Source organism: Corvus brachyrhynchos, unplaced genomic scaffold, assembly GCF_000691975.1.
Source record: "Corvus brachyrhynchos isolate BGI_N302 unplaced genomic scaffold, ASM69197v1 scaffold80, whole genome shotgun sequence".
Classification (NCBI taxonomy): Eukaryota; Metazoa; Chordata; class Aves; order Passeriformes; family Corvidae; genus Corvus; species Corvus brachyrhynchos.
This window is the reverse complement of record NW_008236769.1, coordinates 7966296-7984933: the sequence shown is the minus strand read 5'-3', so window position 1 is coordinate 7984933 and position 18638 is coordinate 7966296. Positions and strand designations below refer to the sequence as shown.

Sequence of the window (18638 nt, the reverse complement as noted above, 5' to 3'; positions counted from 1 at the left end):
GAAAGGGCCTGATCTGTGCTATTTCTTCCTTGGGCCACGATGCATTCACATTGAAGCCTCCCTTTAGATTTTCTTTGCTTTCAGGGGACTGTTTTAAATACCTCTTTTTTTCTTCTTCTTCTATTTTTTTTTTCTCCTTCTTTTTTCTTTTGTCCCAATCTGCTTTTGGTGCAGCCACAGCAGAAGGCAGCACATTTCTGGTTGTACTACTGTGTATTAGGCAGAGACTGAATGGGTAAAGGAAGAGAGCAAGTGTAGTATATTGTTGCTGGCATGTTCTGGCTGTTGAAATGTTAGGTCTCATTCATGAAGGGCTGCATCTGTGCCATGGTTATTCATGTGTAAATAAAGTTTTTGCTCTACTGGAAATCCCAGAGAATCTGGTACCAAAGTAAGTATCAGAGTCTTAGAAATAAAAGAGCAGGGGCAAGAAGGGGAAGATGCAGTCTCCTTGCATGTATTTTGGATGCCTGACAAATAGCTCTCTTACTGAACAGTTGTAAATCAAACTATAATGGGTAGAAAGCTTTAGAGTAGAATACAAGGCATCATAATAAAATGTCCTAGGTTTTTTTTAAAGAAATATGCCTTTTTAATCTTTTTGAACATTTGGTTGTACAAATGAACCCCTTCCCTTCCTCATCTAGCTGTCAATTAGAATAACTTCTGACAAAAAGCCAGCGGTAATGTACATATTCCCATTACAAAGCATTTGCCAACCAAAATTTCTAGCAACTACTGCAGAGAACTCACAGATGTGTTCAGCACTGTTTTCCCAAAGAAATTGCCTTTTATTTGGGTCAGTCTTGTTTTATGCTTAGTCATTTTAAAGCCAAAAAGCATTGTTTTCAAAAAGTCTTTAAAACGTGGATCAGCTGTATAAGGACATAGGGAGAGCTTCCAAAACATTCAGGGAACTGTTTTTCTATTACCATATGCCAGTGATGGGATTGCTCTTTTTTCTGCTCTGAGGATTACAGTTAGACCCTGCCTGTTCCTATTTGAGGTGTGCAGGACAGAAGGAAGGTTTAGTACCACTCTTCTACAGAACAAGGTGTTCTTTTGAGATCCCCACCTCACCCCTTTAGTCCACAGAGCCTGCATATGTGGACTGTACACAACGTTACCCCAGTTGTCAGAGGAATTGTCCTCAGCTGTTCTTCTTTCTAAGAAGAAATCTGAAATATCTGTCCACCTTAGTAGTTATTTTTTAAACCTTCTGTAAGTAATGCACTCTGTTTAAGAGTTGAAATGGACTGAGATGTCCCATGTGAACAGATCTGGCTAAAATCTCTGAGAACCTGAGTGCTTTGCCTATATTGGGAATCTGAAGGAAAGGATGGAGGCTAGCATCAGTGTTTTGCTCTCTTACCTTTAAGCTTACCTTGCTCTCAAGATGCGATGCTACCTGACATGATGGAGGTAAAAGTGTGAGAAACAGAACTTTCACTAAAAATTCCATGTATTTCAGTTTGTGCTTAAAAATCTGAACAATCAATCTTGAATACTTTCCAGCCTTTCCTAGCTATTTGGGAAATGTTGACAAGTGTTGCAAGTCATTGCCATGTAAACAGAGAAAACCATTCATTTTTATAACACTGTATTTTGCCTGGAGAGCCATGATATGATAAATAACATAACTGAATCAACTTTCTTTATTTAGCATGTGCTGCCATAACTACAGGATATGAACATGTTGGTGACTTCATTGCACTGAGTGAAATTACTAATGTATCAAATGTCAGCTCATCTGTCAAGTTATTTCTATCATAGTTTTGGTTCTTGGAGGTTTTTTTGGTGTGTGTGGTATATTCTGAATTCTGAATGAATTTGAACAGCTGTAGTTTATGCTCTATTTGTTTGTATATGAACAGATACATTTCCACAGTAATAGCTTCCCCTCTTTATCCTTCCTCTCCAGCATTAGAAATAGATTTAGCTTAGCAGTTACTGGAAATGAGAAATTAAGTATCCAATTATTTTAAGTTATTTTTGTATTACCGTAGCTTTTAAGAAGCTATAGGAAGATTACTGAAGGATTATTAGGTTGTAGTTTTCCAGGGGTTGCTGGTAATTCGTTGTGAATAGCACTCTAACAACTCGTACTGACTGGCATAATTAAATGTTTCAAATTTGCCCCAGTTTTTGCAAGATTTATTGCTAATTAATCTTCTTTTTTAATCTCACTGGTATGTTACGCTACTGAAACATCCACTTTCAGAAGTAGATATTGTCATGTTACTATACTACTTCTTTTTATATGCTCTTATTACTGTAACACACAGGTTCTAGATCTCTGTTTCATTCTTCTCTCTGAACTTTTGTAAACACTGTTCTTATGTAGTGTGGCCAGCTTGCCAAAAGTATTATTAAGATAGTTTTTATTTCCAAATTTACTAGAGAATTCAAGTAAAACTATTAATCTTAACTACAAGCTTTTTAGGATCTAATAACTTACCCTTTAGAAGAATTGGTATTGCAGAATTAGTAGCTATGCTAAAGGATAAGTACATTATTCAATGTAGACAAATTACCCAGATAAATTTTGAATTTGGAGCTGTACTTTTTTGTCCTTTTTTTTTTCCTTTTGATTCTTGTGGGCATTGTTTTGTTTTGTTATAATCTTATTGGCCTGATTGCTGTCTTCACTTACCTTTTACAAGTAAATTCTTGCTTTGTCTTTGGTGTTTTTACATTGCATAATATGGGGAAACCTTCTCTTTCTCTTTTATTCAAATGTATTCAGATTGCTAGCTGAAGGCCAGAAGAAAGCAGCAAAATGTTTTATGTGGAATAACAATGTTGGAATATTTAAGAATAGGGCAGCTCAAAAAGGATTAAGCTAGGTTGAAGTGAGACATATCTGACATCATAAAAAATAGAGGTTCTTGGCCTGAGGAGGTTTGTTACTATATAAATAAATTGAATTCCTCTTTTCCAGTGTTTTGTGCTACTTAAATATGCTGACTAAGCTGTTTCAGCACTTTGATCTGCCATGATCTGGCCCTAGCTGTACTTTCATCCTTTTCAGAAGTATTTCTCACAGCAGTGAATTTGGCCCTAAGGAAATGAGTATGCAGATTTCCTTTCTCCATTAAATACTACCTAGATGCCTGTCTTTATTGAACAAATAAACTAGTAAATTCCCTGAGGATTTAGGTTTTAAGCCACTAACAACACAATTCACTGCGTCACCTTAAAGAAACCCCTGGAGAGAAATACAGTATTTGCCAGCAAAGAAAATGGTTTAGAAGTTATGTTTTTGGGACTGGTACTGTTGGATGCAATCCTGATGTATTTTATGTGAAATACAGTTTTTTGTGAAGATTTGAACATTGTACATGATAGTAGTTATATCCGTCATGTTTCAGTGCTGTTCATATGTGCTATTCTGTCTGGCTTCCAGCTCTCTTGCCAAAAGGCAGAGAGTTTGACCTGATCTGTCCTCTGCTTTGGAGACCCCCGCATGGCCATGTCTGCTTAAGATAGTGCTGAAATCTGTTTGCCTTGTTCGATTCACTTGTCCTCAATCTCTAACACAAAGGGTATACCCTGAAAAGATTTAGTACTGAGGAGACTTTACTCTCTTTTCACTCTGCAGTGTAAATAAAGGTGCACTTAAAGGTGTTTAGAGACTCTAGGAAAATGGAGGTAGATGATACTCATTAAAGAACTTGAATTTCTTCCAGTCATTAAGCTTTCAGAGTGATATTTTCCATCAAGATAGCTCCATAATGATAATTTTATTTCTGTAAATTTTTCTGTGCATGGGAAATACCAATTCAAATTAACATGCAGTGAACATCAACAAAAATACAAATGCTTTTGTTGTTTCCCCTTGTAATCAAAATACACTGAAATATTATAAAGAAATATGAAGTAAGACAATATCAAGGCCTTGTCCATTGTCTTTTGATTGTTTGTTTTCAGAGAGGAAATTGTGATCATTGCCTTCAAGAACAGAATTCAGGTTTTCTGAAATTCAGTCTTGTCCTCCTTTCAATATGACGCATGATAACTTCCATATGTAGGTATATTTTTGGTATTTATAAAGATTCACAGCATTGGCCAATCCATATGTGAAAATTTGTAGGTGGCCACCATGACAGTTTAGGCCTGTATCCCAAAACCCAGTAACTTGTGTTGAAATGGAACACAAATTTAGTGATAGCTAAGCAGAGTTAACAGTCTGGATTGACCTCATCTGATTGCCAAGGAGCTTAGCAGCTTCCATCCTGCTTTCACTGAGGACCATCCAGCAAAGGCCACCATTTCGTATGCGTTCTTTATGGAAAGAAGATGCCACAGTTGCAATTTTGTATGATACCTTATTCTGTTGCATTTTGTTACCCTGTGTAAATATATTTCCGTTGCATTGCTACCGTCAAAGCTGTTAATCAAATCTGGTTTGTATTAAATCTCTTCTCTTTTGTTTACCAGATGATGTCACTAATACTGCTCAGGAAGCCCTCCTTGCTGATGGCAATGAGAACGTGCCAGCAGGACTAGGAGTTGTGGTGTGGAAAGTCCCAGAACAAACACAGCTCGTGTCTTAGCTACCAGTGCTGCTCATTGTTCATCTCTTTAAATTAAAATCAAACACAACTGCCTCAGAAACCTGTGGACAAGAGAAAGGTACTGTGCATTGCCAGCATGTTGGTTGGGTAGGAAGAGAATTAATCTGCCATAAAGATATGATGCTATCACTTTATTAGAGACAATATCATTTGAAGCTTCAAGTTTGAAAGTCTTTTTGTACTGTGAGACACTTTTAAACCCAACCAGATCTTGCAGTAAAAAAAATACCAAATCTATATGAAGCTTTTGTCTTTTTGTGAGGTGCTTTGGTTCTCTTTACAGAGATGCTTTCTGGATTCACTGAACAGATTCTTGGTAAAAACATTTCCTTACTTGTGTTTTCTTTTCTTCCTCAATTTTTTAAGTTGTTCCCTCCCCCCAGTGGCATCTAAGATGTGCAGTACAAAAGGATGCTTAGAGTCTTATATTTATCATATGCTTGCTAGCTTGACCACTGTGTTACCTCAGTTGTATCTGTCACCATTAATAAAGAAGAAGGGCTTTAGTTACTTTGGTCTGAGTCAAGAGAGCTAAGCTCCTTTGACAGACTTTCCCAACCTTCTGTTGACTTTTATGTGTTTATAATATGCACATGTCTGGGTATTCAGCAGGGAGTTATATGTGCTGTGCATAAACCCCAACACAATATTTTGTTTGCTTCAAGGATCATCTTGAAATTACTTGTTTCCTCCTATTAGAGAAGTATGGTAAGGATGACAGTTTAACACAGTGCCTAATTTTTTGTTTTTTCATCTTGTGGTAGTCCTGCAGTGATGACAGAGTTATTAGGATTAGAAATATTAGGAAATAGTAAACCCCCACTGTGTGTAACTGTCCTTTCTGCAGAAAAATGCCATTGGTCTCTAGAAAAGACATTTTTATCTAGAAAGATGTTGAGAATATAATCAAGGTTTGCCAGAAAACTTTAGTACAGAAAGAAAAGCAAAGTAGCCATAACCCAGGAAATATCCTTTCCCAATGGATATTTTGTAGTTTGCATATTGAAATTGTTGTATCTTTGCTACTCACAAACTTTTCTTGATTATAAATATACCTTGTTATATTTAGTATAGTGCACAGTGAACACTTCCTTCTCAGTTTGGAATAGAAAAGTATGACACTAGATAAGACAAATGCTATGGGAAGTGACAGCTGTAGAATGCATGATGATTAATGAAAAAGTCACAAAGAAGGAAAGAATAAAGTAAAAAAACGCAGGATACAGAATAAGTCTTAGGGCCCATCTGTTTTCTATGACACTCAAATACAGCTACTAGTTCATTGTAGTATCTTTGATTTCAACACTTCAATGAATTTCACTGTAGTATAGTCATCATAAAGCAACATATAAAAAGTGAAGAAGTATGTCTAAAACAACTTAATGTTTGTTAATATACTTAGCTTTTACTATAGAGAATAATTACTCTAATTTGTAAATTCTAATTTGTAAGTGAATTTGTTTTGGGGGCAACAGATAAACTGATGTGACTCCTAAATTCTCTCTTCTGTACCTGGGAGGGTACTTCATCCCTTACTTCTGAGTGGGTTTAACACTTTATGGTAAATGCATGAGGAGCTTCAGTCATAGATGTATCTAAAAAAATTATCTCCATATCTACTTAATAATACCAGAAAGTAAATGATGCTGATTTTGAAAATAATTAAAATGCTGAACTCTAAACCCATCTGATGAGTATTGTAACTTGGCTTTCTGTGAAGGTGAATGTATTTTAATTTTTAAATTTTGAAAGATTGCTATTTAATGATTATTTTCCCCGTTGTCCTTTAGACTGTTCTGTTGCTGTACATCCAAACAGTTGAACATGGACTAAAAATTTGATTTGGACTTAATAGTTTGTTTAGCTGACTCTGCATAATAAAAATGAAGTGTTCCAAACATGAGTCTTCAACAGCCAATGTATTTTGGAAAGTGATTTTTTCACGTGCAAATTATCTAAATCTATCCGAATAGTTGGAACTAGCTTATGAGAATTTGAACAGTGGGTTTTCATCTTCTGGATTGCTTATGCACATTTGCCCAATGCTACAGGAAAAAATTCTGCCTGTCTGGTTCCTGTTTCTCTTATTTGATCAGTCATATTTCTTGCATATCAATGTCTTGTTATTTGTGTGGACTGTTCCTGATCTCTTCCAACTTGCTCCTCAGAATGGAAGTGTAAACACAAGCAGTCATGCAGGAGTGGTGCTGCTGTATCATGCAGCTGTGAGCTGACACTTTGCTTTAGAGAATCACTGGCTGCTTCTATGAAAATTTAGGATTGCTGCAACATGCCTGGCCCTGCAGTAGGGCCAGGCACATTTTTTAAATGGCTCCTTCTTTCTTTTGCTTACTGATCATGAAATCTTCCAAAGATTGATATTTTTCCCCTTTCTTTGAATGGTGAACACTAAATTGAGATAAACTTCAGTAGTGCCCTCATGTTTCCATTTTTTCATAACATCATTTGAACAAACAATCTGTGCTGACTAATCCTCTGTACAAATATTACTCATGTTCGCTGCCATGTGATTGCAGATCCATTATTCTCCAAACATAGAAAACAAGTACTATAACATGCTTATGTCTAAAGAGTTTCTCTTACTTGCAAATGTAACAAGGTAATACATTTGGGTGGCTGATAGCTGTGCAGCTGCTGGCAGAATTCCCACACATGTTTTGCCATTAGATAAGTCTGTGGTTGGTAATGGTCATGTTGAGATAAGGGATGTTGCACTTAGTCATCTAAAAGTAATCATCTATGTGTTGAGTGTTTGCAAGAGGTCTTAAAAAGAAAACTAAAAAAACTTTCCTGATACCATGGAAAGGGCTCTCAAGTATATCAGACTTGCTGTCCAGTATTAAGCACAGCAGATCTTCAGTCTTCTACTCCATGTATGTTCATAAATGAGTATGAATGGGAAAAAAAGGTATGAAGTGTGAGAAACCTGCAGCCTATGTGGTGTGCATTCAAGAAACAGTAGTGAGAGGCCATAAATTTGACGGTTCTGAAAATTCCTTAGGATATATCAGTTTTGCAATACCTGCTGCTTTTTCTTGATAAATATGCTCTCTCTTGGTTATGGTTGTCTTTCTAGATTTTTGTTTGTTTTTCTCAGCTCCTCAATTAAATTAATTTGTAATGTCAATAGCTCCAAGTGATGTTTTGAATATTAAATATCTTTGATAATGGAATTTTATTATGGCAGTATATGTATGCATGTGGAGAAAAGCTTATTACAGAGATAAAATTGTGTAAATGTTGATTTCTAGTAGAAAAATCTTGAAGGACACTAATTTTAATCTCAACACCTGCAACTTATCCTTTCTGAATGAAATCCATCATGTGCACATATGCACATACTATATTTATACTGGTGTGCTGGATGTTATTACAACACAAGACAAAAATGTGAGATTTTGTAGTAGAGGGGTGTTGCAGTGGGGATCCTGCAACACGCATATATCAAACCAGGAGTCCCGTGGAAAGGAAATATATATGGACAGACAGATTCTTGCTGATTCATCCTGATCTCAGTATTTGGCATTTAATCATGTTTTTGAGAAAGACAGGTGTCATCAAGGGTGATGGCTGGATAGCAAGCACTCTACTCATCCCTGAGGCAATATTTGTTTCCATGTTTAGCTTCCTGTTATTTTCATCTCTATATAGTGTAATTTCTTTTTCACTATTGCATGACCCCAACACCTCACCCGTTTTATTTTAATAAAAGGAGAATGAAAACAACTGGATAAACATAACAAGAACAGTTTCAAAACAAAACAAGCCGCCCTCCTGAGTCTATAAATGTCCAGTCAGATTCTGTGGAACATCTTAGGGCTGACAGAAGGGAGACAGGACTCTCTGAGCATGCTTTGTGGGGAAACTGAGGCAGGAGAGGGTTTAACTTCTTCCCTCCCCCTTTTCATCCCCCACTCGGCATTGGAAAGGGATTTTTGGGGAAACAATTGGCAAAAGCATGGTTTTGTGAGGGAAACCATGGGTGAAAAAACGGTCTGTTGCTGTACATCCAAACAGTTGAACATGGACTAAAAATTTGATTTGGACTTAATAGTTTGTTTAGCTGACTCTGCATAATAAAAATGAAGTGTTCCAAACATGAGTCTTCAACAGCCAATGTATTTTGGAAAGTGATTTTTTCACGTGCAAATTATCTAAATCTATCCGAATAGTTGGAACTAGCTTATGAGAATTTGAACAGTGGGTTTTCATCTTCTGGATTGCTTATGCACATTTGCCCAATGCTACAGGAAAAAATTCTGCCTGTCTGGTTCCTGTTTCTCTTATTTGATCAGTCATATTTCTTGCATATCAATGTCTTGTTATTTGTGTGGACTGTTCCTGATCTCTTCCAACTTGCTCCTCAGAATGGAAGTGTAAACACAAGCAGTCATGCAGGAGTGGTGCTGCTGTATCATGCAGCTGTGAGCTGACACTTTGCTTTAGAGAATCACTGGCTGCTTCTATGAAAATTTAGGATTGCTGCAACATGCCTGGCCCTGCAGTAGGGCCAGGCACATTTTTTAAATGGCTCCTTCTTTCTTTTGCTTACTGATCATGAAATCTTCCAAAGATTGATATTTTTCCCCTTTCTTTGAATGGTGAACACTAAATTGAGATAAACTTCAGTAGTGCCCTCATGTTTCCATTTTTTCATAACATCATTTGAACAAACAATCTGTGCTGACTAATCCTCTGTACAAATATTACTCATGTTCGCTGCCATGTGATTGCAGATCCATTATTCTCCAAACATAGAAAACAAGTACTATAACATGCTTATGTCTAAAGAGTTTCTCTTACTTGCAAATGTAACAAGGTAATACATTTGGGTGGCTGATAGCTGTGCAGCTGCTGGCAGAATTCCCACACATGTTTTGCCATTAGATAAGTCTGTGGTTGGTAATGGTCATGTTGAGATAAGGGATGTTGCACTTAGTCATCTAAAAGTAATCATCTATGTGTTGAGTGTTTGCAAGAGGTCTTAAAAAGAAAACTAAAAAAACTTTCCTGATACCATGGAAAGGGCTCTCAAGTATATCAGACTTGCTGTCCAGTATTAAGCACAGCAGATCTTCAGTCTTCTACTCCATGTATGTTCATAAATGAGTATGAATGGGAAAAAAAGGTATGAAGTGTGAGAAACCTGCAGGCTATGTGGTGTGCATTCAAGAAACAGTAGTGAGAGGCCATAAATTTGACGGTTCTGAAAATTCCTTAGGATATATCAGTTTTGCAATACCTGCTGCTTTTTCTTGATAAATATGCTCTCTCTTGGTTATGGTTGTCTTTCTAGATTTTTGTTTGTTTTTCTCAGCTCCTCAATTAAATTAATTTGTAATGTCAATAGCTCCAAGTGATGTTTTGAATATTAAATATCTTTGATAATGGAATTTTATTATGGCAGTATATGTATGCATGTGGAGAAAAGCTTATTACAGAGATAAGATGTTATTACAACACAAGACAAAAATGTGAGATTTTGTAGTAGAGGGGAGGGGAAGAGTATTTGGGCATTTCAATTAACTTCCAACAATCAATGGAAGAATTAAAAATGCACACTCTGGGACAGTGAAAGGAAACACATAACCTTTTTATTTATTTGTGAAGACTTGCATATCTCAAAGAAAACATCTAGTAATTGTCAATTCTTAATCCCTTACAACATTTGGGAAGTATTAGTGAAGATCTTTTTGATGTTTCCAGATGTCTATTGCAAAAAAAAATAATAAAGAGTATGTGTTTGTAGCATAGCCATTTGAATTGATATGCCCTGGGAGGCGAATGAGCATGGTTTCACTTAAGATCTCCCAGTTTTCACCTTGTTCACTGAAACAGGCAGCATTTCAGCATTTCCCCTTTCATGTACAAGGGCAATGTATGCAGGTAACAGCTAAGTCTTGATTTACATGTAGCTTTCAGTTTTTCTAGTATAGGTTTGCTCTGTAGGAGGTGAAAAATTGCAGTGTTACTGCCATAGCCATACTAACCTTAACCTTAAAGCAAAACCTTATTCACACTTTCACCTAAAGTTTAGGGAGATGATGTAGAAAGAATAGTTTTTGGCAATACCTATTTCCATATTTTTCCACTGAGTCTTCATTAAGACTAAGTTTGTAAAGCCACTGCTAGGACCCTAAATTTGAGGCTTCCCTCTGCCACCTCTTTTAGGGGACGAGGTGGGAAGAGGAACAGAACTGCACACTAAGATCAATTCATAGCAGAAATTATATGAACATACTTCTACACAACTGGATTAATAGATAGGATTGCAGCTGTATCAAAATTGCACGATTGAATTGCAACTTGAATAAAGATTTTTGTCCATGGTCAGACACGATTTACAGAACCATTTAGACTTTCCAGAGAATAACCTTCTTTGCAGGAACCATGGCAAAGAAGGAGGTTGTATTCTGAAGCAATGAAGCATAAACATTTTTCTCTCCTTTTAAGCATTGGGACTTCTGTAGGTGACACGTCTTGGCTTCAACTTTATGCAAAACACTGTACCATCTTCACAGTCTCCTCTCTGAAACAGTGTTGTGAAATGAAGTCTTGATTTCTCAGTGAAGGAGAGATGTTATATAGGTAAAGAGAGATAAGGATGTTTTCTTCAGAGTGAACAACAAATCACTTTTTAATTCCCCTGAGTATCCAAATCAGCTTGACTATGACAACACTCAGCAGTTTAGGATACACTGCTAGTAATGCTGTGCCCCCATAAACTGGATACCCCCATAAGTTGCATACACAACTTGCATACTAGAGAGCTCAAAGTTACCTGTGCAAGTATTCTGGTTCTGTGTAACATTATCCCAAATTTAGAAAGATTTTAGGAAGCTTTATTTCCATATATATATAAATGCATAAATTAATAAATAAATAAGTGTGCATTGATTAATTTCTGAGCTTCAGAATACTTTGGGACAGTCTAATCTGGACAACAGAAAGTATCACAGTCTATAGCGGTGTGTCACAGAGTATTTCTGAAGTTCTGTATTTATATCTACTTGCCTGTTTCTCTCTTTTTGAGGTGAACCATGACTGAATGTGTCTGCTTTTTAACATTCTGAGGGATGCTATCCTTAAAATTATGATGTTGATATATGTATCTGGATAAATATATTTTTTGCAAGTCTTCATGGCCACCACATTCAACTTTAAGTATCTTCAGGGAGCACATTTGTATTTCTGGTGGCCAGCATGCCAACAACATTTCCAACAAGTCTGGAATGGTTTGAATCAAATTTGCTGGCAGTTACCAGGAGGGTATTTTATTTGTAGTCTTCTCACGGTGGTGAAGCATTCTCTATTTGTGGGTATTGGAAGATGGTTACAGAAAGAAAGCCTTTAGTTCAGAGTTTCTCTGTGCTTTTCTTGTGCTTTGTCCTGTTTGTCTCTGTCCTGTTCAACCAGAGAGAGAGAAAAAAGTTTGTCTCCAGGCTCTTGCTGTGTTAGTATCTAGCTGTGCTTTTTACTGTCTGTAGTTTGAAGCCCTTGCACAGCTTCTTTTCAGAGAGTTGAGAGAGGAAAGAAGCTACTGTCTGGCTGAAACACTCAGTTTAAATATTTTATCCCAGGTGATGCGGTTGCATCAGCCAGTTACCAGAGTGACTTAAACTCTGTTCACTGCAATGAACATTCACTCAAATACCAGTTTTAAATTTGAAATACCGGTTTTACCTGGCTGATTGTCAGAACACTGCTGTGAGAAAGTTAACAGATCTTCCGAGGGAATTGCAGTTTTGTGGGACACTAAATTTGATGATTCCTGCCAAAAAAAATTGCGAACTCTTTCTATGTCTCATAAGTTTCATTTCTCATAACCAGTATGCAGTATCCAGTCTCTTATTTCACGATACTGTCCTCAGAATATATTTCTGATAGTCTTTCTGTAAGTGCAATGCCCACTTTACTGAGAGATTAAGTGATTTGGTAAAGAAAATACAAGGCATCTGTGACAGAACTGTAGGTGGAACCAAAATCCATCAAGCCTTAGCCTGTGTGTTGCCAATAAGATAATAATTACTATCCAGTTAGATTTGAAATTAGATTTGAATGTGGGGTTCAGGATCACTGAAGTTGAGCAGGAGTCCTTGATGCAGTAATCAAACACAAGGTTGAGGTCCTAAATTCTTGAGCACAGATAGGTACTTTTTTTGGGGATTCTGTGACTTCAAAATCTAAGCAACAGCACTGCTAGTTCTGTAGTGTATATATTTACTTTGATCTCTGGAGCTAAGGGACTTGGCAAAGTGGAGCACAATGGGAGCTTTGGAAAAAATAAAGCATGTTCTTTTGTCACTCTTCCTGTATTACTGGAATAGGCTGATATCTTCATTTTGGCTAAAAGTTGTGGTTCTAATGAGAAGTTGTGTGAAAGTTGAGCCGCCCCTTGGTAGGTGAAGAAGTGTCGTAATTCTTTTTTGTGCTGACTGATGTGCTCGTGCTGCTCTGCACCGAGCTGTGTGATTCTTCTGTGCTGGAGCAGTGAGGTGGCAATGTGGGCTGTCTGGCACAGTGTGAGGTAGATTGCAGACTTAGTAAAGGTAGTCAACAGCATAAAATAGTTATTGACATCAGAGACAGTGGAATGAAATCATGCCTCTTCTGCTTCACTGTTCAGCTGGTAACTAATACCACATCCAGAAGCACCTTTTCTCCTCCATACACCTACCTGACCTCTCAAGTCTGTCCTGTTGATTTACAAAATAATAAATATTCAAGATACAATGAAGTGTTAGGTTTCTCTCATTGAGGTTCCTCCTCTCTCTTGAGTCACCAAATTGGGAATCTGAACCTCTTCCCCCAAACCTGTCAGTTGCCTTGTACATTTACTATGCAGCTGTCATCCCTGAATTTTTAATTTTTCTCATTTCAGGTTTTAGTTATTCTAGCTCTTTACAATAAAATAGTAATAATAATAATAATAATAATAATGATAATAATAGGTTTTAAAAAAACCTAAAGGAAGCTTCCTGCAAAAATCAGGTGAATAGCTAAACAAAGCTGGTCCAGTATAATCCAAAAGCCTAAATTTGACAGATTGATTACATCTGTGGGGTGTCAGTAATAGTCAATAAAGATATTAGAATCTGTCTCCATATTTGCTATTTATCTACCCTTAACTGAGAAATGCTGTAACTTGCCCTTTTTTCCTCGTTCTGTTTTTGCTCTTAAATGTTCTGCTTTAATGGGAATGCTGCTCCTCAGTGAGGAGCATAACACCCAGGGTACAATGAGAAGGTCCTGAGGCTCATGCACTGTGCCAGACAGCAGGCATTGGGTCTGGGCTCCTATCCATGCTGGAAAGGAAGGAACTGGCCCCGACATCAGAGGAGCAGCTCTGCTTAGAGCTGCCTCTCTGGAGTTGCAATGATCCCAGCAGCCTAAAGCACTCTGGCTGTGTAACAGAGCTGAGTTGTGAAGGTTGTGGAGGGAGGGTTCTGTGGTATCATTTTTAGTTGAGTTTGAACTTTGCCTTTCTGTGTTAGTGTCTCTTTTGTTTTATATGTATCACAGGACTTCTGTTTGTAGCATTTTGTCTTTTAATAGGGCTAATAGAGCAATTTTAATGATTAATGACTTGATAAATCTTTGAAACAGTGCTATAAGTTAAATTGGGTAAATGTTAATAAAGAATATACATTCAGTGAAGCCAGTGAATATGTTTTATTTACTTGAAAATCCTGGAATCAAGCTCACAGCTTGCTGAGAAGGGATTCAGGTTAAGTTATCAGTAACTCCTAGTGTATGAAAATGTTGTGTAGTGCAGAAGGGAGGTGCAGAATCCCTTCCTCCTGCTGTGTCCTTTTCTGCTCAGAAGATTCTAAATCTAAAAAGATTCCTTTTTACTTGTGATAATTCCTTTTAAAGTAAAAGCTAGTTTTTTGGGTTTTTTTTTTTGGTGGGCTGCTTATGTCCTTTCACTGGAATGAAGGTTTTAATATACTGGATGCTATCCAATTGCATGCAGTAGTACCAACTAAATAAAAATTCTGTGTCACATGGTTGCTACTAGTAGGCACACACACATTTGTGTGTGCATAGGGTCTAAATGAGTTTAATATACCTTTTTTGTTTTATTTTTCTTTCTTTTTTTTTTTTTTGGTGGTATGCAGTGACTTGGATACATACTTTAGTTCCATGTGTTTTAACAGATGCACACGTGTCACAGGCAACCAATTCACTGAAGAGAAAATGAATACATTGGTGAAATTAATTCAGGAACTTGCCAAACTAGTTCTGTTAACTAGTTCAGTTCTGTATAAGGATTTGGAAGTCAGTGGTTCGTGGTGAGAAGTTAAAATCTGGGTACTGATTGCTGAGAGCTTTGGGAATTTTCTAAAAGACTGTGGAGTGACAGAATCACAGACTGCTTTTGCTGAGATGCCACTGAAAAAAATACGGAAGCAATTACTAACCTGGACAGAAGATCCAGTGCTCATCCTCAGGATGTCACCTGCTGTGGAAATCTGAGCAAGTGTCAAACTCATGGTACGCTGTAATCTCTACCAAGGAAAGCTCTGTTCCACATTGCTCTGCAGGATTATGTTACTATGAGGTCTTTTGGCAAAAAAACAATTAAGAAATGCGTATAGTTTCTTGGTGATTGCTTTCCATATAGTTTGACCCTATAAGGTGTATTCTTATTAAAGCAAGAATGGCTCAGGACTTTAGGCTGTGAATCTGAAAAAATGAATGTGGAGCTGTTAGTTAACAATAAAGATGTTTCTGGTTTTTCCCATCAAAAAATTGCAAGTGACATTTACAAAGTGTTCCACTGTAAGGAAGCTCTGTATTTCCATAAGTGGGCTATGATTGAAAATAACCCTCAAAGGTTCTACTGTTACAGAAATAGATCTGTCTTTGTAGGTAACTAACAGAGGGGTAGCAGTAAGGTGACCAGTCTACAATATACTTAGAAAATTATACTGATAATTTGTATTTAGATTTTTTGGCTGGGAAGAGTATTATTTTACAGTCCTGTAGAGGTTCTTCTGCTTTTATCCATTCAGTCATGTTTTATAACATAAAACTGAGAATTGAAGCAGTAAATGTAGGTCATCTGAACCTTGTGAGAAATGTGCCTTGGGCAGCTATGAACATTGTCTTTCCGATACAGTAACTGGTTGATTATCACTGTTTTTTAAAACTATAATAGAGGTGAACTGCAAGTTACTTCTGAAGTTAACATTGTACCTGTATCAACTGCATTTACTATTGTCAGATGCAACAGTAATAAAATTTATTTTAAACTTCTTGAATGTACAGGATTGTGCTGTGCTGAGAATGTACTTACATCTTATATTCACAAACACAGTGAGGGTTATGGGTAGCTTGCACCAGGCTCTGCAGAATCATAAAGAAAGGTTGAAATAAAAAAAGCTGAAGTAAAAGGGCACACTGTTTATGTGGAGGTGTAGTGTCTAGATGAAGAAGCTTTATTATTTCTCTTCAGTACCGGAGTTACGGCTTGATGTTTCAGCTGAGATGACTCATTGACAATTTCACTTTCCAAAAATTTTATTGCAGCTGAATAATGTTGTTGAAGCCTGAAATAAGGCTGGAATGCAGAATTTTGGTTGATACAATTCAGTAAATTTTTCGTGTTATCATGTTATCCATATTTATTACTTGATTTTATTGGTGTACTTACTTTTCCTATTGATTACTGTTTGTTAGTGAAAGACTCACTCTAAAGATACAACCCTCTGCATATTTTTGTGTATTTCATACAGGATCATGTTTAAAGACTTGCTTTTCTTTAAATGGACTTACTTTTCAGTAGAAAGTATTGGGTTATTTTTTTCCTTATTCTTTGTAATCAAAATTCTTTGACGTTACACTTTCACATTTTTGCAGTACTGATTTTTCTTATTTTTTCTCTTAAGTTTTATTAATCTTTAACATCTAGAATCATCGTATAGCAATTAATCACATAGTTTAAGGTCTTGTTTGATAAAATCAGGGAAGAGATTGAGGTACTGATAAAAAGGATCGTTTAAATATGGTAAGCAAATAGAAGAGAAATTGGAAGTTAGGACATTGTTCAGCTGATTGGTTCTCTAGTATGTTAAGAATTCAATGGATTTCCCAAAATACCTGTAAGAGAAATCGTGTTAAATATTTTGATCTTTTACACCCCAGTCCCCCAAACTATTGAACAATTGATTCAAATCCAATCAAGTTTATTTAGTTGTTTTTCTTCAGTGACAATTGCCCCTATACTTATCAAGTAAAGTGAGAAACTTGGTATGTTCCAGAGACTGCTGGAAACATGACTTGTGCTTTAGAATCCATTACTCTTTCCTGTCCTTTTTTTTGGTGTGAAATATAAAATACATGCAAATGATTCCAAGATTTGCAAGAAGTGTGTAGAACTCAGAGTGCAGGAAGTGGCTATTTTTATTCACGAAGTGATTGTGGGACTGTATCCTGGTGGCGTCATGAATTTGCCTCTCAGCAGACATATGGTGAGTTAATAAATAGGTTGTTGGTTGAAACGTCTGCATCAGTAAAATTTTGTTAGAGTGGAGTATTCTTTTCCTTAATTTTTTCTCACTGTGTTTACAAGTTGTTTGGTGGGGTTTTTGTTTTGTCCTGACCTTTATCCAGACGTTAAATGTGGGTAGTCAGCCAGAAGGGAATCTAGGCCCTCACTGGTTCTGTCCCTTTCATTTGGGAAGGAGAGGATGTACTCTCTGCTTCAGCCCTTGTGTGTCTGTGCTCTGTGCCTGAGTATATAGATAGGCTTTGTGTTGCCATAGTTCCTGCTTTTGAAATAGGTAGGCTGGAAGATTTATCTAGGCAAGAGTGAAAATGGAAACTTTTTTTTATGCCCACCAGTACAGCTTGATGGGTGGTTGTTTCTTGGTTTTCTGTTTTGTGGGGTTTTTGTTTATTTGGTTTGGTTTTTGTTTGGTTTTTTTGTTTGGTTGGGTTTTTTTGTTGGGGTTTTCGGTGCTTTTGTTTTATTTATTTTTTTTGTTGGTTTGGGAGGGGGGTTGTTGATTCTTTTTGTTTTGTTTTGTGGTTTTGGAGAGTTTATTATGTTTAGTTTGGTTGGGAGGTGGTGTTTTTGCTCCCCTCCCCACTCTCCTTCCTTCTGTGCCTATAAGAGAAGAGGGTGATTTTCTTCAGGTTCTGGGTCTAAGCTTTTATTTTACTTGAATGGTACACTTTTCAAATGGTGCAAGTTAAAGGAGAAAGACTGAGAGCAATGCTTTGAGAATTTTTTTAATTCTAAAGAGTGCTTTAAAGAGTAATTCTTAACTCTCTAATTTTTAAGGCTAATTTGAGTATTAAATGTAATTTGAACAGCTTTAAGTACTGCATATTATATTTAGACCTGCATGTTTTCATATGCAGACAACAGAATGGTTCTGGTATGTGATTGTAGAACCATATTTTTTCAAGTCTCTGGGTGATGGTGACTCTGTGACAGAATATGAGCTTTGCAGTCACTGAGAGTTATGCCTGGCCAGTGCCAGGCATCCCCTGATGTACATAATGTAAGTTTAAATATTCACACTGAATGGCGTAGTATCTTCATGATATACTTGGGAACATGCTACAGTCAGGGGAAATGGTTATTACTGAACAAAATATATGTGGTGGCTTTGTTTCTGGACGTTGTCCGTATTCACACTGAGCACAGTTACTTAACTTTTCTCATTTTTCTTATGGAGAAGCAAACACTTAAATGTTGGGGTTTTTTTTCCAAACTGTAGTTTTAAAGGGACAGGGCAGGATCTAGTGAGGTTAAAATTCATGTTGCCAGGCTGTCTCGGTTTTGAAAGACAGGTGTCTGCTAAGGAAGGCAGAGGCCCCCCTTGAAGTGGCAGATATAACCCCTTTTCCCTCCAAGTTATTATATTTTGAAATCAAGAGCCTTTAGGCGAAGATGTGGGAAAATAGGAATAACAGTTCTTTACTATATATATATATATGTATATAACCAGTCAAACAAAAACAACAACAACTATGGCAGTAACAGCAATCACAAACCCAGTTCCAGCCTTCTCGGCTGTCAGGCTA

At 36.8% G+C, this 18638-nt stretch overlaps 1 protein-coding gene across 10 annotated transcripts in view; it reads left to right on the top strand.

The window, feature by feature from the left end:
- Window positions 1-18638, top strand: part of JAKMIP1 (janus kinase and microtubule interacting protein 1) — a 231060-nt gene that overhangs the window by 45087 nt on the left and 167335 nt on the right. For 6 of the 10 annotated variants that reach the window (XM_017727655.1, XM_017727661.1, XM_017727653.1 and 3 more), the window contains exon 2: window positions 4441-4635. The exons of 2 other annotated variants lie outside the window; for them this stretch is intronic. The gene's annotated coding sequence lies outside the window, so the exon portion shown is untranslated. Of the gene's footprint in view, window positions 1-4004; window positions 4028-4440; window positions 4636-9541; window positions 9727-18638 lie in introns of those variants that run through there. 2 more of the 10 variants (XM_017727654.1, XM_017727657.1) reach the window with 2 other exon arrangements.